Source organism: Bubalus kerabau, chromosome 3 (genome assembly GCF_029407905.1).
Source record: "Bubalus kerabau isolate K-KA32 ecotype Philippines breed swamp buffalo chromosome 3, PCC_UOA_SB_1v2, whole genome shotgun sequence".
Taxonomy (NCBI): domain Eukaryota; kingdom Metazoa; phylum Chordata; class Mammalia; order Artiodactyla; family Bovidae; genus Bubalus; species Bubalus kerabau.
The window spans coordinates 119,345,805-119,373,782 of record NC_073626.1 but is presented as its reverse complement, the minus strand read 5'-3'; the positions used below and the strand labels follow the sequence as shown (position 1 = coordinate 119,373,782).

Below are 27,978 nucleotides of genomic sequence, written 5' to 3'. Positions count from 1 at the left end.
CCGCCGCGGCCTCCTCCCCCTCTCCCCTCCTCCCCACTCCTGCCCCCACCCTACAACTTCTTCCCCTCACACCGCCTTTCCCCGGGAAGCCAAGATGGCCGCCGGTGCCGACGCCCCGGCCAGGCCAGGCCTAGGCCTCGAGCGCTCCCCCTTCCGGCTCCGAGCGGGCGGGGCGAGAGAGCATGCGCAGTGAGGAGCGCCGCCGGCTGCCGCTCCCATTCCGAAGGTGAGGTGGTCCACTTCGGGTGTTCTCCAGGTAGGGGCGGCTAGGTCTGCCCCAGCCTCCAGTTCTCCTTCTGAAACTGGAAGGGGTTTTTCGTTGCAATTACTTCTGTGCTAGGTTGAGGAAGCGTTGGAATCGCATTCCACAGCCACAACTATCCTCCGGTGCTCCGGGGAAAACGGCCTAATTGAAAACCTTGTCAGCGGCACCCATCCGTTTTTATATCTTGAGCGGCTCCTTTTCTGGTTGGAAAAGAGCTATATCTGACGGAGGGTGAGCTGTTGGCTGAGAGAGGAACAAAGGCTTGCGCCGTGGCTCCTCTGCCTTGGTATTGGTTTTTTGTTGTTGTTTTTTCTTCAGTTACACTTGTGCGTTGTTACATCGGGGCACATTACAAGTGTTACCACAAGGGTTAGATTGTAGGCCACCCGGAGGGCAGGCCTGTGCCCACTAGGAAGGCACACCTCACAGGAATGTACAGGTAAACACCTTACACAAATAAGCTTTTGGTGGCTTTGAATGAAGAGAAAAAAGTACTCTCCGGGGTAGTTTTAGATTGTACTATTCTACTTGCAGGATGAAACCACAGATTAAGGACCAAAATTTTTAATTAAAAAAAATTAAAAACTAGAAAGCCTAGAAATGGCATTTAAACTTCTCAAAGTGTGCATCAGAATTCCGTGGAAGGCTTGTTACAGTACAGAATGCTGAACCACATCCCCTGAGTTCTCTGATTACTTGGTCTGGAGTGGGGCCTGGTAATTTGCATTTCTACCCAGTTCCTAGGTGTTGGTCTGGGACCTCCCCCCACCTAGGAAACCTATAATGTTAATAGCTTTTTTCTCTTCTGGTTTTTCTTCTGATAAACCATGTGGATTCACTTATAGGTGACTGAAATAAAAATATTTTTCCTAAGAAAGGATGTCTCATTACTCCAGAAGATAACATAGAGTGGTGTTAGACCAGGCTGGGCAATGTAATTTAAGCTTTTCATTCATTTGGCAAATAAGAATTGCTCACCCATTCTATTAAGGCAGGGACTATGCTGACCGTTAATATTAAGTAGACACAAAATGAACAAGTTCTCTGCGCTGCAGAGTTTACAGTTTAGTGGAGAAACATACAAACTGTATTAAGAGCAATAGAAATTATAAAGCAGAGGGCTCTGAGAAATGGGGAGGAGGGGTGAGTGAATGGGAGGGAACCAAAAGGTAGGAGAGGCTTCTCTGACAAAAGTGAAAGTCGCTCAATTATGTCCGACTCTTTGTGACCCCATGGACTATACAGTTCATGGAATTTTCTAGACCAGGATACTGGAGGGGATAGCCTTTCCCTTCTCCAGGGTATCTTCCCAACCCAGGGAGTGAACCCAGGTCTCCTGCGTTGCAGGCGGATGCTTATACCAGCTGAGCCAGAAGCGAAGCCCAAGAATACTGGAGTGGGTAGCCTATCCCTTCTCCAGTGGATCTTCCTGACCCAGGAATGAACATGGGGTCTCCTGCATTGCAGGCGAGTTCTTTACCAACTGAGCTATCAGGGAAACATTTAAAAACTGAGGGCCGGAAGATGATAGATAGGGAGGAGAGTGAGGAAGAAGGGGAGAGCCTTCCAGGAAGTGAGAAGAGTCCAGGCCCTGAGGTGAGAATGAGCCTTTTTTCTTCCACAAGTTTAAAGAAGTTCCAAGTGTTCAAAGTGAAGTGAGCCAGGGAAGAAGACAGAATGGGAGGTAAAGCCTGAGATAAGGAGGAATCGAATCATGCGAGGATTTGTAGACTTCTTAAAGCATCTTAAAGTTTAGCCTAAAAGCAACTTGGAATCCATCAGAGATTTAAGGAAATGGTTTGCCTGCTTTGTAAGGAATGGATTCTACAAGGTTAAGAGTGAAGTGAATGCTTATATAGCATATATGATGTTGGCATTAAGAGAGAGAAAATATGAGGAGTAGCATCCAGATGGGATTAGATGTGTACAAAGGAGACTTACTAAGGGGTGTCATCATCATTACCATCCACTGGTGCCCAGTACATCCACAGCTACTCGTATGAAATAAACAAACAAATAAATAAATCTCAGGGGCCGCTTTCCTCAAAGATTTGTCTTTCAAGAAGTCAAACAGAAGTGGTTCTTTGTTCAGGTGCCTTCTGTTTTTTCACTATACATAGAAGATGGTATATGAGGACTCTTTGCTGCCTTTTCCACCATCAAGTATTTAAGGTTTTGGGGGAGAGCAGATGCCCGAAGATTGGCCCTGACAGAAGACGGAGATGTGGTTTGGTTGGGGTACAGCAAATGATTGTTTCCAGTATGACAGGTAGTATGTCTGGACTAACGAGATCTTACCAAAGGGGTCTCAAGAATAGAGATTTGGAACTTGAACTCAGGGAAGTTCTCCTGCTCAGGGAAGCCCGTAGCAGTAGATCCTCAAAATGGCTGTCCAAAATGCTGGTCTTGGGTGGGTTGTCATGAAAGTAATTGTATCAGTGTTCAGAAACTAGAATGCTCCATGATCCAGGCAGGCAGCCTCATTAAGTGAAGAGGGCAATGAGGAGGGTGTGGCAACATGGAGACCCCACAGAAGACAGTAGAAAATTGTTGCCATGTAAGATTGTAGGCCTTCTGTTGCCAAAACCTCCCTTTTTTTTTTTTTTTTTTCAAGAAAAGTTGGAAATACCTGTATTTTTATCTGTTGGTAACTAATTTTTTGAAGACCATATCTGACCCCCAGGCTACCCATTTTCAATGTTTGATTCAAGAGACTGTTTAATGTATACCGGTGTATTACATTCAAATATGAGCTTTGTGTTCATGGTAGTTACTGTGTCTCATTCCGTAGACATGAGGAGACCTGCTGCAGTCTCTTTCACAGAGTCAAGACCTGTCCCTCGTCTGTAAAGGGAGTGACTTGTTAGAAGTGTTTCAGTTTCCAGCACTTGTGAAAACTGTCTGTGGAGGTTCCTCATAACTCACCTACCCAAACGCTTTGCCTGCTTAAGACCCTTTCCACTTCCTGCTTGCTGCATGCCACATTGGTCAGCGTCTGTACCGCTGTGGTGGCTCAGCCTTCTTCAGCTATGCAGAACCTTCTGAGGCATATCCGGCCAAAGCATTTCTGACCACCCTGTTTGCATATGCCCCCCTCTTCCTGCTTACCCTTCTCCAAATACTGAGAAGCAGAGGATGTCAGAGCTAGAAGGCCTCTTGGGGATGATCCTTGATCGATATGAAGAGGAAAGCAGTGGTGGATGAGTGGGATTTGTTTGACTGCCCTAAATTCATTGCTGCCTATTAGTACTCTGGTTTTCCTGTTAGTTCAGGTCAGCTAGGTGCTTTGTTCTTGTCAGTTTCCAAACCCAGTTCCTAGCCTTTTAAGCATTTGTCCATCTTACAGTATCCTTCCAATAAATCCCCTTTTGCCTAAGTTAACAGCAGTCAGTTTCCATTACTTGCATAAATTTAAGAGCTCTAAGTGATACAGAAGCCCAGAGAGTTTAAATGATTTTCCCAATATCTTAGAGAAACTAAGAAACAGAGTCCAGATCAAAACCCAGTTCTGACCCCTTTTCAGGACTCTTAAGTTATAATGCCACAAGCATTGTTTAATTTTGACTGCTATACTGGTTACAGATTACCATGAGATTTCCTAGGTCATTCCTGTTCTTTAACATCAATTTAGCAAATGTCTCTGAATCTTAAATGTCCAAGACTTTCACAGCACTCCATTTCCATTATTTTAAAGTGGGAAACAATATTTTTTTTTTTTAATTGGGTACTTGTTGCACAGGTGACTATTTGCAAGTTGTCAGACCAATCAAATCTATAGAGAGCATTGATTAAGGCAGATTAGATAAATGGTCAAGATGTCCATGCAGCCCAGTGGTCACAGAGGATGATAGCTATGAACGGTGGCTTCTCCTACTCAAGTCGTGTGACTTTAAATAACTTAGTGTGTAGAGAGAGCACTGACCTTGGAATCAAGAGACTTGAATGTCAGCTTCTTAAATTAATCTGTTTCTTCATCTTTAAAAAATGGTAGGAATATGTAACTCACAGAGTTGTTGTAAAGCATAAATTTTTAAAAAGCATGTTGCAGATTATAAAACAACTATATGAAAAGATCAAAAGGAACATGCTTGAATTATAAAGTAATGACTCTTTTACTTATTACTTATACAGACGTAAAGTTTTAAAGTTTGTCCCTCTTTTCACAGAAATGATCTTGGGGCCCGTCTGCTTACTCTTTTAACGCTGCTGCTGCTGCTAAGTCGCTTCAGTCGTGTCCAACTCTGTGTGACCCCATAGACGGCAGCCGCTACCATCATGCAAAATATTTTTAGAAGGTTTCCTTCAGACTTGCCTTCAGAGCCTGTTGCACATTCCCTTAAATATCTTCATTGGTGGCAAATCTTGGCCCTTGAGTGTTTGCATGTCTCTCATGGAGGCACAGGTCAGCAGTGGCCTGACATGGGGACAGGAGCTCTGGCTGCTGCAGACCTGTGTCATGCAGCATGTGGCATAAGCCCTATTGGAGGAGGTCATCATTAGCCCCACCATAGAGCTGCCAAGCAGACAACCCACAAACTGCAGAACAATTATACCAAAGAAATTCTCACACTATTAAGAAAGTTCTAGGATCCAAAACAAATTTATAACCTGGGATCGGGCAAAGGGAAGGAGAAAACAAAGGGAATTTGACTTTGGAGGGCAGTGGGATTTGAGTACAGAACTTCCCACAGGACTGGGGAAACGGAGTCTTGGAGAGCACGAATAAAACCTAGTGTGCACCAGGAGAAAGGAGCAGTGTACCCACAAGAGACTAAGCCAGATTTGCCTGTGAGTGTCCAGGAGTCTCAGTGGAGGCATGGGTCAACAGTTTGGCCTCAGGTCAAACAAAAGAGAGAGAACACAGCCCCACCAATCAACAGAAAATTAGATTAAAAATTTACTGAGCATGCCCCTGCCCAGTAAACAAGACCTAGTTTCCCCCACAGTCAGTCTCTCCCATCGGGAAGCATCCATAAGCCTCTTATCCTTATTTATCAGAGGGCAAACAGAATGAAAACCACAATCACAGAAAACTAACCAAACTGATCACATGGACCACAGCCTTGTCTAACTTAATGAAACTATGAGCCATGCTCTGTAGGACCACCCAAGACAGGTCATGGTGGAGAGTTCTGACAAAACATGGTCTACTGGAGAAGAAAATGACAAAACACTTAAGTAATCTTGCTTTGAGAACCCTATGAACAGTATAAAAAGGCAAAAACATACAACACTGAAAGATGAACTCCCCAGGTCAATAGGTGCTCAATATGCTACTGGAGATCAGTGGAGAAATAACTTCAGAAAGAATGAAGAGATGGAGCCAAAGCAAAAACAACACCCAGTTGTGAATGTGACTGGTGATAGAAGCAAAGTCTGATGCTGTAAAGAGCAATATTGCATAGGAATCTGGAATGTTAGATCCCCGAATCAAGGCAAATTGGAAGTGGTCAAACAGGAGATGGCAAGAGTGAACATCAATATTTTAGGAATCAGAGAACTAAAATGGACTGGAATGGGTGAATTTAATTCAGATGACCATTATGTCTACTGCTGTGGGCAAGAATCCCTTAGAAGAAATGGAGTAACCCTCATAGTCAACAAAAGAGTCCAAAATGCAGTATTTGGATGTAATCTCAAAAATGACAGAATGATCTCTCTTCATTTCCAAGGCAAACCATTCAATATCACAGTAATCCAAGTCTATGCCCCAACCAGTAATGCTGAAGAAGCTGAACAGTTCTATGAAGACCTACAAGACCTTCTAGAACTAACACCAAAAAAAGATGTCCTTTTCAACATAGGGGACTGGAATGCAAAAGTAGAAAGCCAAGAGATACCTGGAGTAACAGGCAAGTTTGACCTTAGAGTACAAAATGAAGCAGGGCAAAGGCTAACAGTTTTGCCAAGAGAATGCACTGGTTGTAGCAAACACCCTCTTCCAACAACACAAGGGACGACTCGACATGTGGACATCACCAGATGGTCAACACTGAAATCAGATAGATTATATTCTTTGCAGCCAAAGATGGAGAAGCACTATACAGTCAGCGAAAGCAAGACCAAGAGCTGAATGTGGCTCAGATCATGAACACCTTATTGCAAAATTCAGACGTAGATTGAAGAAAGTGGGGAGAACCACTAGACCGTTGAGGTATGACCTAAATCAAATCCCTTATGATTATACAGTGGAAATGACAAATGGATTCAAGGGATTAGATTGATAGAGTGCCTGAGGAACTATGGACGGAGGCTCATGACATTCTACAGGAGGTCGTGATCAAAACCATAATCAAGAAAAAGAAATGTAAAAAGGCAAAATTGTTGTCTTGAGGAGGCCTTACAAGTAACTGAGATAAGAAGAGAAGCAAAAGGCAAAGAAGAAAAGGAAAGATATACCCTTCTGAATTCAGAGTTCCCAAGAATAGTAAGGGGAAGTAAGAAAGCCTTCCTCAGTGATCAGTGCAAAGAAACAGAAGAAAACATTAGAATGGGAAAAACTAGAGATCTCTTCAGGAAAATTAGAGATACCAAGGGAACATTTCATGCAAAGATGGGCTCAATAAAGGACAGAAACTGTATGGACCTAACAGAAGCAGAAGATATTAAGAAAAGGTGACAAAAATACACAGAAGAGCTATCCAAAAAAGATCTTCATGATCCAGATAGCCACAATGGTATGCTCACTCACCTAGACCCAGACATCCTGGAATGCAAAGTCAGATAGGCCTTAGGAAGCATCACTACAAACAAAGCTAGTGGAAGTGATGGAATTCCAGTTGAGCTATTTCAAGTCCTAAAAGATGCTGCTGTGAAAGTGCTGGACTCAATATGCCAGCAAATTTGAAAAACACAGCAGTGGCCACAGGACTGGAAAAGGTCAGTTTTCATTCCAATTCCAAAGAAAGGCAATGCCAAAGAATGTTTAAACTACGACACAATTGCACTCATCTCACACACTAGCAAAGTAACGTTCAAAATCCTCCAAGCTATGCTTCAACAGTATGTGAACTGAGAACTTCCAGATATTCAAGCTGGCTTTAGAAAAGGCAGAGGAACCAGAGATCAAAATGCCAACATCCGTTGAATCATAGAAAAAGCAAGAGAATCCCAGAAAAACATCTACTTCTGCTTTATTGTCTACACCAAAGCCTTTGACTATGTGATACACAACAAACTGAAAAATTCTTCAAGAGATGGAAATACCGCCTTACCTGCTTCCTGAGAACTCTGAATGCAGGTCAAGAAGCAACAGTTAGAACCGGACATGGAACAATGGACTAGTTCTGAGTTGGGAAATGAGTACGTCAAGGCTGTATATTGTCACCCTGCTTATTTAACTTACACACAGAATATAACGTGAAATTCCAGGCTGGATGAACACAAGCTGGAATCAAGATTTCCAGAAGAAATATCAATAACCTCAGATATGCAGATGACACTGCTCTTATGGCAGAAAGCGAAGAGGAACTAAAGAGCCTCTTGATGAAAGTGAAAGAGGAGAGTGAAAAAGCTGGCTTAAAACCCAACATTCAAAAACCTAAGATCATGGCATCTGGTCCCATCACTTCATAGCAAGTAGATGGGGAAACAATGGAAATAGTGAGAGACTATTTTCTTTGTCTCTAAAATCACTGCAGATGGTGACTGCAGCCATGAAATTAATAGATGCTTGCACCTTGGAAGAAAAGCTGTGACCAACCTAGACAACATATTAAAAAGCAGAGACACTGCTTTGCTTACAAGGGCCCATCTAGTCAAAGCTGTGGTTTTTCCAGTAGTCATGTATGGATTTGTGGGCTGAGCCATAAAGAAAGCTGAACACCAAAGATGATGCTTTTGACCTCTGGTGTTGGAGAAGACTCTTGAGAGTCCCTTGGACTGTAAGGAGATCAAACCAGTCAATCATAAAGGAAATCCATCCTGAATATTCATTGGAAGGACTGATGTTGAAGCTGAAGCTCCAATATTTTGGCCACCTGATGCAAAAAACTGACTCATTGGAAAAGACCCTGAAGCTGGGCAAGATTGAGGGCAGGAGGAGAAGGTGACGACATAGTATGGGATGGTTGGATGGCATCACCAACTCAATGGACATGAATTTGAGCAGACTCCGGGAGTTGTTGATGGATTTGGAAGCCTGGTGTGCTGCAGTCCATGGGATCACAAAGAGTCGGACTTGACTGAGTGACTGAACTGTATTAACTCGAGATGACTTAAAAACTGCTTCTGACCATGTTTCTAAAAAGTAGTTCTAGAAAGATTTGTTGAATAGGCACATCCCTGAGATAAAAACATTATATACTCATGGGGACTTTCCTGATTATCCAGTGGTTAGGACTCAGCACTTCCACTGTAGGGGGCATGGGTTCATTCCCTGATCAGGGAACTAAGATCCTGCATGCCACATTGCATGGCCAAAATCCAAAACAACAACAAAAACAAACAAACAAAGCAAAACAACACAAAACAAAAATTACACTCATTCTATGTTTAATTTCAATTGAACAAATATTTTATTTAGTAATCTTATCTGTACAGTGTTGAAATGGGGTGAGATTCTGTAGAATATCACCCTAGTTCCCACCACCACCTGCAAATGATGAATAGTTTATTTAAAATAGAACTCTCCATTTGAAAGTAAATCATAGTTAGACACCCCCTAGACACATACCATATTACATATAAAAAAAAAAAGTCCATATAAACTATAAATCCTCAATGTAGAATAAAATCTTTACTCCTCTTTGGTCTGCTAAACCCACCATGTTCTGGTTCCTGCCTCCCTCTCAAATTTTTTTCCTCTCCTTGAGCCATTGGCCACATCAGCCTTCCAGCTCATCACACATCCCAAGGCCATTCCCACCTGCATCTTCTCCCCTAATCAGTAGTTATTCCTGAATCAGTTTTATCTTATCTCCTCTTAGAAGGTTTTCTTGGTCACTCAATCTGAAATGGCCCGCCTCACCCTACCACATCACCATGTTTTAATTCTATGGTGAAATTCCTCATGTTTTATATCAGTTCATTGCATTATTGTCCATTTTACCAACTAGGAAAATATCCCCAGTGGAATTTGAAGAGGACCTGGCATATAATAAGTGGTCAACAAATAGTTGACTGGATGAGTTGGATAATAAAGATAAAAATATAAGTATATCAGAAAATCAGAAGAAATTTTAGGAAAATAATCTGAAAGTGGAAGAGATGTTTTCTTAAGTAAAAGTAGAAATCCATCACCATTCATGGAAAGATTTGGTTACATAAATTTCCAGTGGCTAAAGATTTTTTTTAGAAATTATGGGATTAGAAAAATATTTATATCATGTATGACAAAGTCAAAATGGTAAGAACAAGGCAAATAATCCAACAGAAACATTGGCAAAGGGTTTTAACACAAACTCCCTGCAGAAGAAATTTAAATGGACAATTAACATAGACAAAGAGGCTTTTCATTGCTGACAGTACGGGAACCACAAATCAAACAATGACAGATACCATTTTTCACCCATGATTCACAACATTTAAAAAGAAAAAAAAAATCCAGTGCTGAGAATATATAGAAAATGGACATGTATTGAACAGTGTATGTCAGTTGCTCTAACATTGTGTCAGTTCTTAAAAGTGAATTGCCATAGCCTCCTGCAAAGTGAACCACCAGTATCTGTTAAAACTTTAATTTCCAGTATGACACAGGGAGCTCAACCCAGTGCTCTGTGACAACCTAGAGGAGTGGGATGGAATAGGAGGTGGGAGGGATGTTCAAGTGGGAGGGGATATAAATATCCTTATGGCTGATTCATATTTTTGTATGGCAGAAACCAATACAACATTGTAAAGCAATTATCCTCCAATTCAAAATAAGCTGAAAAAAAAAAACCAACTTAAACTTTGCTTAAGGTAGTCTTAGGAATCCCATTTGGTGAATCCTAAAAAAAAGCTCTGATGATGGAGGAAGAGAAGGTTATGATCATGAAGTATTATTTAAAATTTTGAAGAGTTAGAAATATAGCCTTCATTTCAAGTACCTGTGTGACCAGGTTAAAGCTGAAACTTCTTTTAACTTAAAAGAAGAGGCATCTGGATCTTGAGGGACCCTGACAGTCTTGGCCATATGTCTGTACTAACCTGCAGGGATATGGAGCAGAGGTTGATATTTTTGTTTTCTCCTTGATAGCAGTACCCGGATCTTATTCTGGTGCTTGTGTTCCCAGTCAAGGACATTTCTCCACCTCCTGTATAGCTAGGTGTGGCTGTGTGGCAAAGTTATGGCTCATGAGATCTAAGTGAAAGTATTTGAGCAGGACTTCCGGAAAATGCCTTTAAAGAAGGCTGATTCAGGAGAAGCACCATGCTGTGTTTTGCCCTCCTGTTTTCTACTGCCTGTAACACAGATCGAGATTGAGTGACTAGAGTTCTTAGCCAGTAGGGATGATAAACTGAGCTTGAGACTAGAAGCCAGGTCCCAAGGAAGGTGGAAAGGAAAAATAGGAGGAGCTCAGGTCACTTATGACTCTGAAGTGCCATCTAGGCTGTGGCCCACACACTTCCAGACTTATTTTACATGTGAAAAAGAGAAACTGGTAGGATTTAAGCCACTATCATTTGGCATTTTCAGTTATAGGCAACTGCATGTAATTCTAATCGATAATATCATGACATAATGTTAAATGCAAAAAGCAAGTTGGTAAGTAATACCAGGAGGATATAAATTCAAATGCTTACAGGTGATAGGCCAGAATGTAAAAAGGTGGATTAGTAGAGGCGTGAATAATAGAGACTGGAAAGGACCAAGTTAAATTAGAAAGCCTGCGCAACATCGATAACATCATCAGCACAGAGGAATGGGTGTCCAGATTGTTCGTGTTAAATTTCCCTAATCTTTTGCCAACAAAATATTTTCCCTGACTGTGAGCTGCTAGTTTGTGACCATTGATTTGTAGTGGGATCCAACATTTGGAAAACTGGGGGGGGGAAAAGGGAGGATTAAGGGAGGGAGAAAGGAAGGAAGGATGAGCCCTGTGTATGTCTGTGTTCATATGTGGTATAAACAGGAACTGTATAGAAAGTTGCACATGAAGCAATGGAGACCTAGCAGATGAGATTGAAGGATGATTAAATTTTTCGTTGTAACTTTTGATATAACTCTTTATTTTCTGTCTAATTACAATGAATATACATTAATTTTTGTAATTTAAGAAAAATCTAATAAGGCAGGAGCAAAATTGCTGAGTTACCCAACTTGGAAATCCAATGCAAATATCAAAACATAGTCATAGAAAACTTTTAGGGTAATTCAGCCTGAGCAAGTTCTATGTATCTTAGGAGCAGATCACTACGTATTAACACCTAAAACTAAAAATACAAATTTGAGAGAGAAAACACAGACACATCGTAGGTTGCATTGATTTTTGTTAGGTGTGGATGAATAGGAAGTCATGTAAACACATGCGCATGAGAAAAAAAATGTCTCAGGAAATGGAACCTTGATTATTTCTTAAGTGAAAGATAAAAAGAAGTACATTCTGAGTTCTTTGAAGTTGCTATGTAACCCACTGTGTCATTACATTTAGTTTAATGTATTATGTTGGTTTTTATTAAAACTGCTTCTGGTTTTAGAGCAGCCCAGGTTTTTAAATAGTCATTGCTTTTTTTCTACGTTTGTCTCAGGCATTGCCATCTCTTCGAAACACATATTTGAAATATGTTTAGGCTTCTCTCAATCCAAAACTGGGCATTTGGTTCCAGTTTGATGAGAAGAAACTGAATTATGAATGCATTTTTTCCCTGACACATCTATTTTCATCCTTTGGTAAATCTGACAACCTGTGACAGTTCTCACATTTCTGGAACTCATCTCCCAATTACAGAAGAAGCTAATAATGATACTGTGATAAATAATGAATTATTTGACTGTTTGGAGTTTATCCAAAATGAAGTTTATGGGACTTTCTTCTCCTTCTTTCTCTACCCTCTCCTCCTCCAGCCCCTGACACTTACTGTATGCCATGGCAGCATTTATGGTTGGAGAATTATGATCCTCAATAGCAGTCAGTTGCTCTAACATTGTGTCAGTGTTTTTTCCGTAGAATAATAATTTTGCAGAAGGGACTTTGTATAATTCCCCAGTTTAGCAAATGAGGAAGCTGAAGTACAGAGGATTAAATGATTTATCTAAGATCTGACAACAAACTGGTAGATTACTTCTACTTAAGTATATCTCTAGGGATTCATAGAAGAGAAGAGCTTTATTGAAAATCCACACAATTCTTGTATAATAAGTTCAGTGATACTATAAAATCAGATATAGTGTCTTATAATCAAGACACATATGATAGTAAATGAGAGAACTCAAACTCAAGCCAGTTTAAGAATAAAAAGGATTTTTTTTTCTTTAGAGTGAGTAGAGCTCAACTAAGAATAAATCTCAAGCAGTAAACGATTTAGTCACAGCTGGATGCAAAGGTTCAAAAGTATCATCAGAAATTGCCTCTCTTTCTCTTTTGGCTTTGCTTGTTATCATGTTGGCTTCATTCTTAGGCAGCTTTACTCACACAGTGGCAAAAATGGCTTATGTTCTAACAGTGTATCAGTCCCAGTGCAGGGAGTACATCTTTTCCAATAGTCTTGGCAAAGGAACTAGGACTAACTCTCCTTGGCTGCCTTGGACCAGGCATCTTCCCTAAGCTCTTCACTGTGACTCCAACTAGCCAAGCCTGGGTCACATGTTCCCCGTCCCCAACCAGTCTCACCAAAAAGAACCATGTGTACAGAAAGTGGAGGAGGAGTAGTCACAAAGGGAAAAATATGCATTTATTACCCAGAGAATGAATGTAAGGCAAGAAAAAACAAATGAAGTCCATTAAAAATTGCATTTACATTGAATTATAAACTGATACTGAGTGTCAGTGTCTTGCTTAGTAGTTGGGGGTTCATGCTATGTTCATTGAAACAAAAATACTACCAACTAAAAGCCGAAAAAATAGAAATACACTGAAAAATATTTTTGACTTTGCGAAAAAAAGGAAGAGATGAATTGCATGTTTGTGTTTATATTAGTTTACTCTCAGTCATGTCCAACTCTTTATGATCCCATGGACTGTAGCCCACCAGGCTCCTCTGCCCATGGGATTCTCCAAGCAAGAATACTGGAGTGGGTTGCCCTTTTTCTTCTCCAGTATTTATATTACCAGCCCATATATGAACACAAAGGCAAATGAAAAATAAAAAACATTGGACATCTGCCAAACAATACATTAATCTAAATGTTTAATGATTCCCTCAATCCTGCACATGGAGAGCAATCATATTTTTTGTAGTAGCATTTGTTTATTTCCATTTTATCTCAAATGCTGATGAGCTTCTGCTAGCTTTGCTTAATAGTATTCTGTTGAAAGATATATAATTATTCAGTTCATAAAGAGTAATGATCTATACACAGCCAATTTCTACCATAGTGTAACCAGAATTCTGCTAATTCATTAGTCTATTTGTTCATTTATTTGTTATGTCCCTGTTATGAATCAGGAACAAGGCTGGACTCTTAAGATTAAAGAGATGAGTAATTTGCAGTCCCACCCCTGAAGGACTCAAAGTACAGTAAGAGAAACAGACAAGTGAAAATTAAAGTACACTATGAGAAGAGATTTGCATAGGGCTTTTAAAACAAAGGCAGACCCTTAGCTCACTCAGCTGAGAGATCAAGGAAAGCTTTAAAGAGGGCTTAGGGAATGCTTTCCAGGATGAAAAAGGAGTGCAAGGTAATTCTGGAAAGAATAGATATGCAGTGACACAGAGGCTTTAGAAGAACCCTGGGAGTTTCAGAAGTGGGTTACAACCATGACCATGATATGGGGTACTTACGGGGGAAGAGTCCATGTGAATCACTGTGTGCTAAGTTTGGACTTCATCTTGCAGTTCCAAAACCCTGGTCCCTCGACTGGAACCAGGCTGACAGTAAATAGCATCTGAAGAGCTTGTTAAAAATACAGATTGCCAAGGCCCCACTTTGGAAATTTTAGTTCAAGAGGAATCTGTTGGAAAAAGAAGTTCCCTAACATGATAATGGGGTACATCCAAGTCTGAGAGCCACTGTGTATGGACAGTGGGGGGTCTATCAGAGGGTACCAGGAGAGAGAATAATGTGTTTTGGAAAGAGAGCACTTTGTCAGTGCGAAGTTGCAAAAGAGCAGATCAAAACAGGAGATGGAGAGACCCAATAGGAGACCATTGTGATAGAACAAATTAAGATATGGCACGTACCTGCACTGTAGCAGAAGCAGATGTTCAGAGATGTTTCTGAGAAATGTAGTCATCAGCACTAGATGACCTGTTTGATGTGGGAAGCAAAGTGTGTCTGTCTGTGGGAGGCAGGGGGTGGAATTAAGTTTATAAAGGGTGCCCATGAGTTCTGGGAGTGAGAGGTGAGCAGGAGGCATGGCTTTGTGTATAGTGGTGTAATGTTAGCTCAGGATGGAAACCAGGCTGGAACTTGCCATGGGCAGGAGACCAAAGCTTGGGACTGGGCTGTCCAAGGTCCAGAGCTTCCAATTTGCAAACCTTGAGGTTGAAAACTTGTGGATGACTCCTTGCCTAGGGAGGAGGAGGCAAGGTACGTCTAGGTACCTAGGTACGTCTCTACCTCTCTTCTTTGTGCCACCTGTGGGCCCTGCCAATAGTCACCTCTCATAGCTTCTGTAGTAGCTTCTTAGACTTTCTCTCTAGCTTATTTATTTCCTGAAGCTAGGAATTATGTATATGTACATGTTCTCAGAGCCTAGCCTTGTGCCTGCACATATTTGATGCCTCTATTTCTGGGTGAATGAATTTTATTAATATCTATAATTATAGCTACAGCAACCTCATTATATCTGTATAGATTTTTGGCCTCCCTTGTGTGTGTGTGTGTGTGATTATATAAACTAGTATTTCTGAAATTCACATGCTTCCTTTATTATTTTCCAAAATGTACATTTTAATGATAAAGGAGAGTATGCAAAATACACTGCATTCTTCCAAACATTAATTATTATAAATGCCTGTATAATTAGTGGATCAGGCATCTCCTATATTTAGATTCCACCAAAAAAGAGCTTGGTTAACAAAAAAAAAATAGTTTAAAAACATTCAATCTAATTAATTAAAGACAAGGAACAATTTTCATTTCATTTTATCTAAATAAACATTGTGGATCCAGAGAGATTTTTCTTTTTTTTATGAGCTGGCTAGAGAACATAGCCTGAAGAGCCGGTCTGCGGTCTGCAAGGAGGCTCATTTGCCAATTTTCAGAGAAACCCGTGACTCTTTCCACCGTTTCCCCAGGAGGCCTTGCCTGCAACCCCAGAAATAACCTCTTTGTTGTTCAGTCGCTAAGTCGTGTCTGATTCTTTGCGACCCCATGGACTGCAGCCTGCCAGGCTCTTCTGTCCATGGGATTCTCTAGGCAAGAATACTGGAGTGGATTGCAGAGAGATTATTTTTAAGGAGAATAGTATGATCACGTTAAAGTATCTTTTTCTCGTATGATACTATATAGAATAAATAAGAAAAGCATTACTCAAGCTCATGAAAAAGAAATAATACAAGGACAGAAAATGTAAGACAAATTTGATGGTTGCATTACTCTATATGTAAGCTTTCATTCTATCCATTGACTGGATGATTCCTTTTTTTGTTTATTCCCCATTATCTTTGCCTTCCTTGCTGCAGATAAGTGCCTTGTGAGTACCTAACAGAAACATCCTACTTGTAGAGTTTGCAATCAACAGAAAACTCAAATAGTTACAACTTTTCTTTATAATCTACTCTCATGAGAAAGCAATGACAAATAACTAAACTAATACAGTGATTTCAAAGTGCAATTTCCAAGCAAATACAGAAATGTCTACTTTTCAAACCGATTATTTGGAATGGATCCCTGCTGTAATACAGGTAATGAATTGTATCTCTCTGTCAGCCTATTTGACCCCTTCTTATTACCCTGTGTGTGTTGATGTTCTATCTGCGTGATATGGCCTAATTATCATGAAAATCTATGGCTTCTTGTTTCCTCTGATCTCCAGGAGACTATTTTATATGTCTCTACTTATAATTTATGACGTATGTGTGCTGATTCTCTTTATTGACTCAACTCCTATTTATGACTCTGTATTCATTTTCTTTTTTTTTTTTTCAGTTTGGTTGTAGTATGTGGGATCTAGTTCCCTGACCAGATATCAAACCCAGGCCCCCTGCATTTGGGAGCCTGGAGTCTTAGCCACTGGACCACAAGGGAAGTCCCATAACCCTGTAATCTGTATGCAGTATCTGTCATACCTAACTGGCTTTGCCCAATCTCTGGTTTTGGCTTCTCTGACCTGTTTTGACCATGTGCCACCCCAAAGCACAACATAACATACTGTATAAGGGCTTAATGTGCTGGCCATTTGCTTGCATGTGTGCGCTAAGATGCTTCAGTCATGACCAACTCTTTGTGACACTATGGATTATAGCTCATTAGGCTCCTCTGTCAATGGGAGTCTCCAAGCAAGAATACTGGAGTGGGTTGCCATGCCATGCTCCAGCAGATCTTCCTGACCCAGGGATCAAACCCGAATCTCTTAGGTCTCCTGCATTGGCAGGTGTTTTTTTCATTTGTTTGTTTGTTTTGTTTACCACTAGTGCCACCAGGAAAGCCTAGTCATTGGCCTACTTGCTGTCAAATTCATTCATTCTTTGTCATTCTCTTATTCTGTCGGTATGGAAGGAAGCTGATTCCTGCCAGCTTCATTTCTTAGACTCATTTGCCCATGCCAAAAAAGAATTAGGATAATGAAAGATAAAAAGATAAAATAGGAACACAGGCAGAAGAAGAGAAGCCAAGGTATTTGCCTCTTTCTCTGAATCAGGAAGCTTCTCCCACAGTGACTGCCTCTCCTCTGTGATTCCCATTCTAGGACCATCTGGGGTAAATGACTCCAGGGATCTGTTGACTCAATCCCTCTGTTGGTCTCTCCAAACCCTAGAGGTGGCAGGTAGAGGCTTTCTGCTATTGCTTCTCAATGGGCTTCCCCTCTTTCCCCAGTTAGGCTTTCTGGCCCATCCAGCACCTTCGTAACCAGTTCCTTATTAAATTCCCTCAACTGAACTATCTCACTTGGTTTCTGACTGGTCCCCAGAGATAATACTTGACAGATTATTAGACAAAGAACCAAGTGATCATCATCATCACAGAACTCATGTAGGTATTTCAGGGTTCACATCCCAAAATATCCAGCAGAGGTATAGAATAGCTAATGAACATGCTGCTGGAAATATATAATGCAATGGAAACATAGTCATTTAATTTTTTTAAAGGGACTTTCATTTATTTCTTATATTTATTCATTAGTAATCTCCCATCAATAGGGAAACCATGGGGAATAAAGCAGAATGAACAAAGAACCATGCCCACGTTGAATCCAAAATAATCCCAAGCATATTTGCCTGCACAAAAGAAAGAAAGATGTAATCAGCACCCAGTGTAGGAAACAAAATACATTTAGCATTGTTAATGTTAAATAACAATGGGGACCTCTGCTCTCCCCCCCAAGAAACTCCCTTTCTGCATTAATTTTTACATGACACAAAAGCATCCACACTAATGGCAAGGAAGTCCAGGACAATTGTCAGTGGCCCAGATGGCCTAGAAGTGATCCATCCTTTGAGGTAGGTTTCAAAATCAAACTTTTGTACTCTGGGAAAAGATGCTATGGTTTCATAACCTTGGGTAGGATTCGGTTCATTATGTTTATCTTTTAAGTAAATTATTTTCTGGTTTTGTTGAAATGTAGCAAAATGAGAAGCTATAAGGGGGTAAGTTTTATTCTTCAACCAGTGACGGGCTATATGTTAGATTCCAGTGTAACCAAGGACCCACAAACTAGGGGGCTCAAACAACAGAAATGTGTTGTCTCACAGTTCTGGCAACTAAAGAATCAGATTAAGGTATTGGCAGGGCTGCTTCCTTCTGAGGACTGTAAGAGAAGGATCCATTCCAGGCCTCTCTTCTAGCTTCTGGTGACTTGCTGACAGTCTTTGGTATTCCTTGGTGGGCAGAAATATCATCCTGATATTTGCCTTTGTTTTTACAGTCAAATCTCTACCATTTGGTGGGCATTTAAGGTCACACATAAGTGAAGAAGGGCTTCTCCGGTAGCTCAGATGGTAAAGAATCTGCCTACAAGGTGGGAGGCCTGGCTTCGATTCCAGGGTTGGGAAGATACCCTGGAGAAGGAAATGGCAACCCACTCCAGTATTCTTTCCTGGAGAATTCCATGGATAGAGGAACCTGGCAGGCTACAGTCCATGGCGTCACAAAGAGTTGGACATGACTGAGCGACTAACACACACATATGTAAAGAAAGTTAAACATTTGTTTTACAAGAACTTTTATGGCCTGAAATGTATACCTGGTACTCAATGGAAACAAGAGATCTGGGTTCAGATTCGGAGTCTCTCTTGCAAGCTGTGTGTGCCACTGGACAGTCAGTGTTTGTGAGCCTTAGGTTCCCCATCATTAAAATGGGTATGTTAATATTAGGTTGAATATATAAAATTGACAATTAATTAATCAACATTAAACACTGAATAATATGTCTTTAAACAGAAACACACATGAAGCAAGATTATGAGTTCAGTTGACAAAAATATTGTGACCAGAGGTCAACATGAACCTAACCCTGCATTTCCCCTAGGATCAGTGGTTCATTATTCATTAATTTCATGTTCACAGCAACTTTAGAGAATATAACTACCATGCATAATGAGAATTGACTATATTTTATAGTACAACACATGAAGTCCAGTTTTCCTATCTTTTTAGTTCTCAGTGTAAGTTTGACATAAGTGTTTCTTAAATATGATAGCTGTGCTATATTCATAGTCCACACTCTTGAGTTTAAAAAAATATTGTGATGCCTGCAATAATGGCTCCTAATAATAATTTTAGAAGGGATAGATTTAAAGCCATTGTTCATTTGAGTGGTTCAAATATCTTTCTAATTTCATAGGCTTTGTATCACTTATGAAACAGCAGTAGCTACCAAGTTTGCATTTCCTTTGTTGTTGTTTAGTCGCTAAGTTATGTCTAACTCTTTGCAACCCCATGGACTATAGCCCACCAGGTTCCTCTGTCCATGGGATTTCTCAGGCATGAATACTGGAGAGAGTTGCCATTGCCTTGTCCAGGGGATATTCCCAATCCAAGGATTGAACCCGCCTCTCTTGCATTGCAGGAGGATTCTTTAACACTGATCCACCTGGAAAACCCGCAGTTCCTTTAGGAGTGTCTATATTTATTATTAATGTTAAAAAAGAAATTTAGAGTAATCTTCAGTAGGGACTGTGAGTACATATCTTTGTATTAACAACATAAAATGTAATCCTGTTTTGCATTAATAGAAAATGCTTTATGTTAATTATAAGAAAAAACAAGTATTGCTTAGCAAGTTTTACATATTATCCCAAATATTGCTCCAATTTATGTTATAGTCTGGCCCAGCTGGCCCATTTCTCTCCACTCCCAGCCGGCAAGGAATGGGGAACTCTGGGATCTTACTGCCTTTTTTTTTATTATTATTGAAGGATAATTGCTTTATAGAATTTTGTTGTTTTCTGTCAAACCTCAAGATAAATCAGCCATAGGTCCTTAGCTTGTGGGGCTTACATCTTCTCTGCTCTTCAGCAGGATGTATACCTCACAGACCACTTTCTCTGAAACCCTTAAGTCTACTCACCACTGACTTGCTCACTGGCTCTCCTGGATCCTTCCTAGTCCCAGGAAACAGAAAAATCTGATTCTTACATACTGTACACAGTCCTTTCAAGGCATGGGCTTTGATATTTCAAAAGCTTAATCTTTCACATTTCTGACAAAATGTAGTCCACCGGAGAAGGGAATGGCAAACCACTTCAGTAGTCTTGCCTTGAGAACCCCATGAACAGTATGAAAAGGCAGAAAGATAGGACGCTGAAAGATGAACTCCCCAGGTCGGTAGGTGTCCAATATGCTACTGGAGATCAGTGGAGAAATACCTCCAGAATGAAGAGATGGATCCAAAGCCAAAATACCCAGTTTTGGATGTGACTGGTGATGGAAGTAAAGTTCGATGCTATAAAGAGCAATATTGCATAGGAACCTAAAATGTTAGGTCCATGAATCAAGGCAAATCGGAAGTGGTCAAACAGGAGATGGCAAGAGTGAACAACATTCTAGGAATCAGCAAACTAAAATGGACTGGAATGCATGAATTTAACTCAGATGACCATTATATCTACTACTGTGGGCAAGAATCCCTTAGAAGAAATGGAATACCCATCATAGTCAACAAAAGAGTCCAAAATGCAGTACTTGGATGCAATCTCAAAAATGACAGAATGATCTCTGTCCATTTCCAAGGCAAACCATTCAGTCTCCCAGTAATTCAAGTCTATACCCCAACCAGTAAGTCTGAAGAAGGTGAAGTTGAACAGTTCTATGAAGAGACCTACAAGACCATCTAGAACTAACACCCAAAAAAAGATGTCCTTTTCATTAAAGGGGACTGGAATGCAAAAGTAGGAATCAAGAAACACCTGGAGTAGCCAGCTAATTTGGCCTTGGAGTACAGAATGAAGCAGGACAAAGGCTAACAGAGTTTTGCAAAGAGAACGTGCTGGTCATAGCAAACACCCTCTTCCAACAGGTCAAGAGACAGCTCTACACATGGACATCACCAGATGGTTAATACTAAAATCAGATTGATTATATTCTTTGCAGCCAAAGATAGAGAGGTTCTATACAGTCAGCAAAAACAAGACCAGGAGCTGACTGTGGCTCAGATCATGAACTCTTTATTGCCAAATTCAGACATAAATTGAAGACAGTAGGGAAACCAACTAGACCATTCAGGTATGACCTAAATCCCTTAAGACTATAAAGTGGAAGTGAGAAATAAGATTCAAGGGATTAGATCCGATAGACAGAGTGCCTGATGAACTATGGATGGAGGTTCTTGACATTGTGCAAGAGACAGGGATCAAGACCGTCCCTAAGAAAAAAAAAATGCAAAAAAGCAAAATGGCTGTCTGAGGAGGCCTTACAAATAGCTGTGAAAAGAGAAGCCAAAAGCAAAGGAAAAAAGGCAAGATATACACATTTGAATGCAGAGTTCCAAAGAATAGCAAGGAGAGATAAGAAAGCCTTCCTCAGCGATCAATGCAAAGAAATAGAGGAAAACTATAGAATGGGAAAGACTAGAGATCTCTTCAAGAAAGTAAGAGATACCAAGAGAACATTTCATGCAAAGATGAGCACAATAAAGGACAGAAATGATATGGACCTAACAGAAGCAGAAGATATTAAGAAGAGGTGGCAAGAATACACAGAAGAACTATGGAAAAAAGATCTTCAGGACCCAGATAATCATGATCATATGATCACTCACCTAGAGCCAGACATTCTGGAATGCGAAGTCAATGGGCCTTAGGAAGTATCACTACAAACAAAGCTAGTGAAAGTGATGGAATTCCAGTTGAGCTATTTCACATCCTAAAAGATGATGCTGTGAAAGTGCTGTACACAATATGCCAGCAAATCTGGAAAACCCAGCAGTAGCCACAGAACTGGAAAAGGTCAGTTTTCATTCCAATCCCAAAGAAAGGCAATGCCAAAGAATGTTTAAACTATCACACAATTGCACTCATCTCACACGCTAGTAAAGTAATACTCAAAATTCTCCAAGCCAGGCTTCAGCAATAAGTGAACTGTGAACTTCCAGATGTTCAAGCTGGTTTCAGAAAAGGCAGAGGAACCAGAGATCAAATTGCCAACATCCATTGGATCATCAAAAAAGCAAGAGAGTTCCAGAAAAACATCTGCTTTATTGTCTACGTCAAAGCCTTTGACTGTGTGGATCACAACAAACTATGGAAAGTTCTACAAGAGATGGGAATACCAGACCAGCTGACCTGCCTCCTGAGAAATCTGTATGCAGGTCAAGAAGCAACAGTTAGAACTGGACATGGAACAACAGACTGGTTCCAAATAGGGAAAAGAATACGTCAAGGCTGTATATTGTCACCCTGCTTATTTCAATTATATGCAGAGTACATCATGTGAAATGGCGGGCTGGATGAAGCACAAGCTGGAATCAAGACTGCCAGGAGAAATATCGATAACCTCAGATATGCAGATAATAACTACCCTTATGGCAGAAAGCGAAGTAGAACTAAGGAGCCTCTTGATGAAAGTGAAAGAGGAGAGTGAAAAAGTTGGCTTAAAGCTCAACGTTCAGAAAGCTAAGATCATGGCATCTGGTCCCATTGCTTCATGGCAAGTAGATGGGCAAACAGTGGAAACAGTGACAGACTTTAGTTTTGGGGCTCCAAAATCACTGCAGATGGTGACTGCAGCCATGAAATTAAAAGACGCTTACTCCTTGAAAGGAAAGTTATGACCAACCTAGACAGCATATTAAAAAGTAGAGACATTACTTTGCCAAGAAAGGCCCATTTAGTCAAGGCTATGGTTTTTCCAGTAGTCATGTATGGATGTGAGTGTTGGACTATAAAGAAAGCTGAGCACCAAAGAATTGATGCTTTTGAACTGTGGTGTTGGAGAAGACTCTTGAGAGTCCCTTGGACTGCAAGGAGATCCAACCAGTTTATCCTAAAGGAGATCAGTCCTGAATATTCATTGGAAGGACTGATGCTGAAGCTGAAACCCCAATACTTTGGCCACCTGATGCAGAAAACTGACTCATGTGAAAAGATCCTGATGCTGGGAAAGACAAACAGCGGGAGAAGGGGACGACATAGTATGAGAGATGGCATCACTGACTCAATGGACGTAAGTTTGAATAGACTCCAGGAACTGTTGATGGGCAAGGAGGTCTGGCGTGCTGCAATCCATGGGGTTGCAAAGAGTTGGTCCCGACTGAGCGACTGAATGGAACTGAACTGAATCTTTCACCTTCAATAGACCGTTCTCTTCAACTCTTTCTTATTTATGATTTTGAAGTCTGTTTTGAAATGCAAAAACATCAGGAATCAACTTTGTGTTTCCTTTTAGTCTTTTCTTAAAGCCTAAAGGCAAAATAATAAGTAGCCTGAGGATAAGGGTGCTGGGAGGGGTAGAGCTAACAGGGAAGAATATGTGGGAATGAGGGGAATATCAGTTAATGTTCAAAATACTGTCCTGTCACTTATATCTGTTGTTTTTTCTCACCACAGCTTCTCATGTAGTTCTCAAACTTGAGGATATCTATCAACTATCTAGCACCATGCGGCTTGCAGGATCTTAGTTCCCAGACCAAGGATCAAACCCATGAACCCTGTAGCAGAAGCTTGGAGTCCTAACAGGGAAGTCCCTAGACCCCATTCTCTTTGAAGAAGGCTACGTTGGACCAGTGGAAAGAGTTGACCTTTTATCTTACTTTACACTTGTGGACACATCCAGATTGAAATAAGAACTTGAAATCCCAGGAAATAGAAGGAAATGTTTTAGGTAAATAGGACTGAAATTTATTTTCAGCCAGGAATTGAATAGCAACATGGCACTGGCTAAACAACAAAGCCTCTTGCTGTTTAGCAGCTTCTTGGCCCTTTGACTTTACCTGTGAGCAGTGCTTTTGGACACGGAAGGGGCGCTGGGCCCTTATTGAGACAAGACTAGCATAGGACAGAAATTGTTCAAAAGGACATGACAGATCAGAGAGGAGAGTCAGGCAGACTGTTCTGCTGTGCTATATCTAAATTGCAAAGGAGAAGAGAGACTTGGGAAACAGTGTAATTAGAGGCATTTTAAGCTCCCTCGTAGGAGGAACAGCAAAATATTCTAAATTTGAAATTGTAGTGGGAACTTGAAGCTCCAAGGTGGTGGGGACAAGGATAGGGAACAAGGAGAAGGGAAGAAGGTGCAATGTGCTTTCAGACTCAGAGGGAAAGTATTTGATCAGACACTTCAGAGAATCAGAAGACACAGTTCTAGGAGAAAGGAATAGTAAAATCACATTTCTCCCAAGTACAATGAGAGATGTAAGGCTAGAGAAGAAAGAACCAGAGATTGAGGGGGTGGGAGTAAGTAAGTAAGGGTTGACAGGGCAGAAAGAACTCAGATGAAAGCAGATTGAATATGTACAAGGCATAAAATAAAAATTGATTTTTTTAAGTAAAAATATTTCACTGTACAAAGTCTCTAGGCATGCCATTAATGTTTAATTAGATTATCACACTCACTATGTATTTTTTCTAAAAATACTTTTAAAAGTGCTAACCAAAAAGTGCTAACTTTTTGGCCACAGTTCAGAATATGGTTGTGAAGCCTCACATAGACTCAGAGAGTTTCTCCTCCTGAAGGCTAATTTTGTTCTCTACCTGATCCTGCCAAACTGAGAAAATAAGCATAAGTTGTTTCTTCAGCAAAGAGCAACTCTCAAAACTGCTGTCGTTCTAAGAGGAGAGGCAAAAATACCAATGTTTCATGTTTCTCCTAGAAAAGATTTCTTGTTCAAATAACCCCTCGCAGTTATATAGCACTTTATGCCTTTAAAACACTTTCAGATGCATTATTACTTCATTTGAATTTTAGTGAGTTGTATCATAACGGGCACTTTCTGTTTCATGTATTTTTACTTAATGCTTTTCTACCATCAAAATCAATAAAACATTAGATATGGTTAATTAGATTCTTATGCCCTAAAAACTCTCAGCCTTTTGCTATTTCCACTTAAGGTTTTGTTTTGTTTTTAGTTTTTTGTTGGTTTTTTTTTTTTCCACTTTCCATCTAATTAGAGAGCATTTTATGCTACTGGTCTGGTGTCTTGACTGTCTAAATTTCTCATCTTGCACTTAACAAAGTAACACAGGGCCTCTAAGACCTAGAAAAAAATCCATGTTGGGATGGACCCCTGGGTCTCTATGTTATAACTAACTGCTCAGGTCATTCACTAATAGTGTGAGAGTTCTGTGGCCTGTTGATGCTGTTGAAGCACTTTAGAGGTTATCAACTATCAACCAAATTTTTAAGCTAGACTAGACCAGGCTTTGAACCCTAGATTTACCACTTAATAGCTGTGTGGCATCCTCCATAAGGTGGTGATATTTACTTTATGTCATTTGTAAAGTTTCTAAGTACACTAGTGTTCCTGATATACAGTGGGCACTGAATGCATGTCCATCCCTTTCCTTACCTCAGAAGGAAGACCGTTGAAAAGTGGAGTCACAGTTTATGTGACAAGGACTGAGTTTGATTTTCTTGACAAAAGTAGAGATGGGAAAGCTACCTGCATACCCCAGGGTAATTGTGTGCACTGCTAAACTCTGACCAGTCCACCAAGCCTGCTGACACTCCAGTGGATTCCGTCATCACCATCAGGCAGATCATGAGGTGCCTACATACCATAATCTCAAGATGGCCCAAATATATACCATATTCCCAAAGAAGACCAGCCCCATAATTACACAAACGGTAGATTCAGATAGCACCAGCCAACCAACATCACTCAAGACATTTTGCTTTCCTAATATGGGATGAAAACAGTTGGAGTGTTTTTGCTTTATCCTTGAGGGGCTCCTAAGGCCTATTCCTCTGTTTGAGTCGAGTTCCCTGGTTTTCCAATCATCAGTCAGTCTTAGGTCTCCAATAGTCTTTCTTTTTTTTCCCTTTAACACGATGTAAGAAAAACTAGTGTCTTAGCCTCTGGGGAGAAACTCTTTATCTTTATTCCCCTACAGAAGAAGGCAAATAACTTAGCTTGATAGATGTTGATTCTTTGCCTAAAGGAGAGAACCAAGTTGGGAGAAATGGACTGGAAGATCAGAAGATTTTGCTTCTACAAGACAAAAATCTCTCTGTGAGAGACAATGGTTCAGTTTCAATTTCAACAAGCACGCATAGAGTATATACATTGTCCAAATACTGCATTGGATTTCAGAGATATTAAAGTGAGTACAACATGTTCCTTATCCTATCCTTCAAGCCTACTTGGAAGAACAAAAGAAACCTGTGATTCAACCTATCATGATGGTGACTGAGGCTAAAAAAGGCTCAAAGTGAAAAGTGCTCTGGGTCATACATAGAGGGGAAATCATCAGCTCTAATGGGAGGAAAGGGAGCTAAGAGAAGGCTTCACAGCAGGGGTAATACTGATGCTAATTATAATCTCTATGTTTGGTCTAACTGGCAGTTACTTTGTGAATGTGAGATATATTATGGAGTTTATTGACATTTCTGGTTTGTCCTAATTCTTTTATTTTTTCAATTCATAAAGTTCTATTTTACAAATATATGTGTTTGTGTGTGTGCATGCATATATACATACACATGTGCATGTCCGTGTATATAAATGTATATATGTGAATATATTACAAATACTGTGCTCTATTGTGAGTCTTTCTCCTGCTTCTTTCACGGATGTTCAAGCATTAAAATATGGTTGAATATATGCTTTTTCTACTTAGTAGATATAAATGATGACTTCTAAATAAGCTGAAACTGGGATCAGTATGTATTTTATATATGTATACACATACCCTGTTTGACTTGAATCTCCTAAATACCTTCCTTTCTTCCTTTTGAAGACTGCCATCCTTATTTGGGGCTTCTCTGGTGGCTCAAATAGCAAAGAATCTGCCTTTATTGTAGGACACCCAGATTTGATCCCTGGGTCAAGAAGATCCCCTGGAGAAGGGAATGGCTACCTACTCCAGTATTCTTGCCTGGAGACTTCCATAGACAGAGGAGCTTGGTGGGCTACAGTCCATGGACTTGCAAAAGAGCCAGACATGACTGAACAACTAACACTTTTGCTTTTTCATTCTTATTTTCTGCTCTGTATTTCTTTCACCATGCTTGTCATAGAGTTAGCCATCAGACTACATCCTGTAACCAGCAACATTGCCCCAGGATCCCTTACCAGAAATACCTGGAGAGGCCCATATTGTATGGTCTGAGTACACAGCCCCTGTTATTACTTTCAAAGCTCCATGCAATTCTGCAACTTCCAAGTAGGCTTGGACTTTGGAGAATGTTGTCATCTTTATTGTGAGGAAATGCTCTATGCCCTGCACTGCTCTCTTGATCGCCTTTAAGAGTATTTTCTGTTAGTAAAGTATGTAAAATAGAACTTTCAGTTTCATCTCGTCTCAGAGTGTCCGTCCTTGAGCTGTCTCCGAGTCACACTGATCCAAGGAGAAGGGATTGGTCCTGCTCGTGTTTTAATGGAAGGAGAGCTTGAAGTAGTGGAAACTAGCAAAGATTCCCTAACTGAACTCCAAAATCTGCTTTCTGTGTGGTTCCTATAGGCACCTTCCCTTGCCACTGCTTCTTCATCATCCCATATCCATTTTGAGGGAGTGGAGCATCCTTGGCTGAAGCTTACCTCACATCCCTCTATGATGTAGACCACAAAAGCACTTTGCAAACTGTAATGCATTATACAAACACAGAGTCTTATTGTAATTGTTAGAAATAGCCACCCATTAAAAGATAAAGTCTGTCTGTATGGATCACACCCATTTATTAGTCCTTTATCGCCATTTATGTGAACTACTTTGGGACTAAGTTGCCTTATTATTCCTTACAATCATTAAAAAGCTACCCATGTGACTGCAGAAGAGCCTAAAATAGACTTCAACTTTTCAGGAATGTTCTTGTATTTAAGAAAAAATATGATGAACGTCCATTAATTCTGGGTATCTGTGTATTTTTCACTGTC

The 27,978-nt window shown here is 40.4% G+C and overlaps 1 long non-coding RNA gene across 1 annotated transcript; it reads left to right on the top strand.

Annotated features, from left to right (window-relative positions):
• Positions 1 to 14: 14 nt before the first annotated feature.
• On the top strand, positions 15 to 25,419 carry LOC129646524 (uncharacterized). The gene is made up of 3 exons (XR_008712000.1): positions 15 to 226; positions 15,974 to 16,195; positions 23,495 to 25,419. It is a non-coding gene; the product is annotated as an uncharacterized LOC129646524 (long non-coding RNA).
• The last annotated feature ends 2,559 nt before the right edge of the window (positions 25,420 to 27,978 follow it).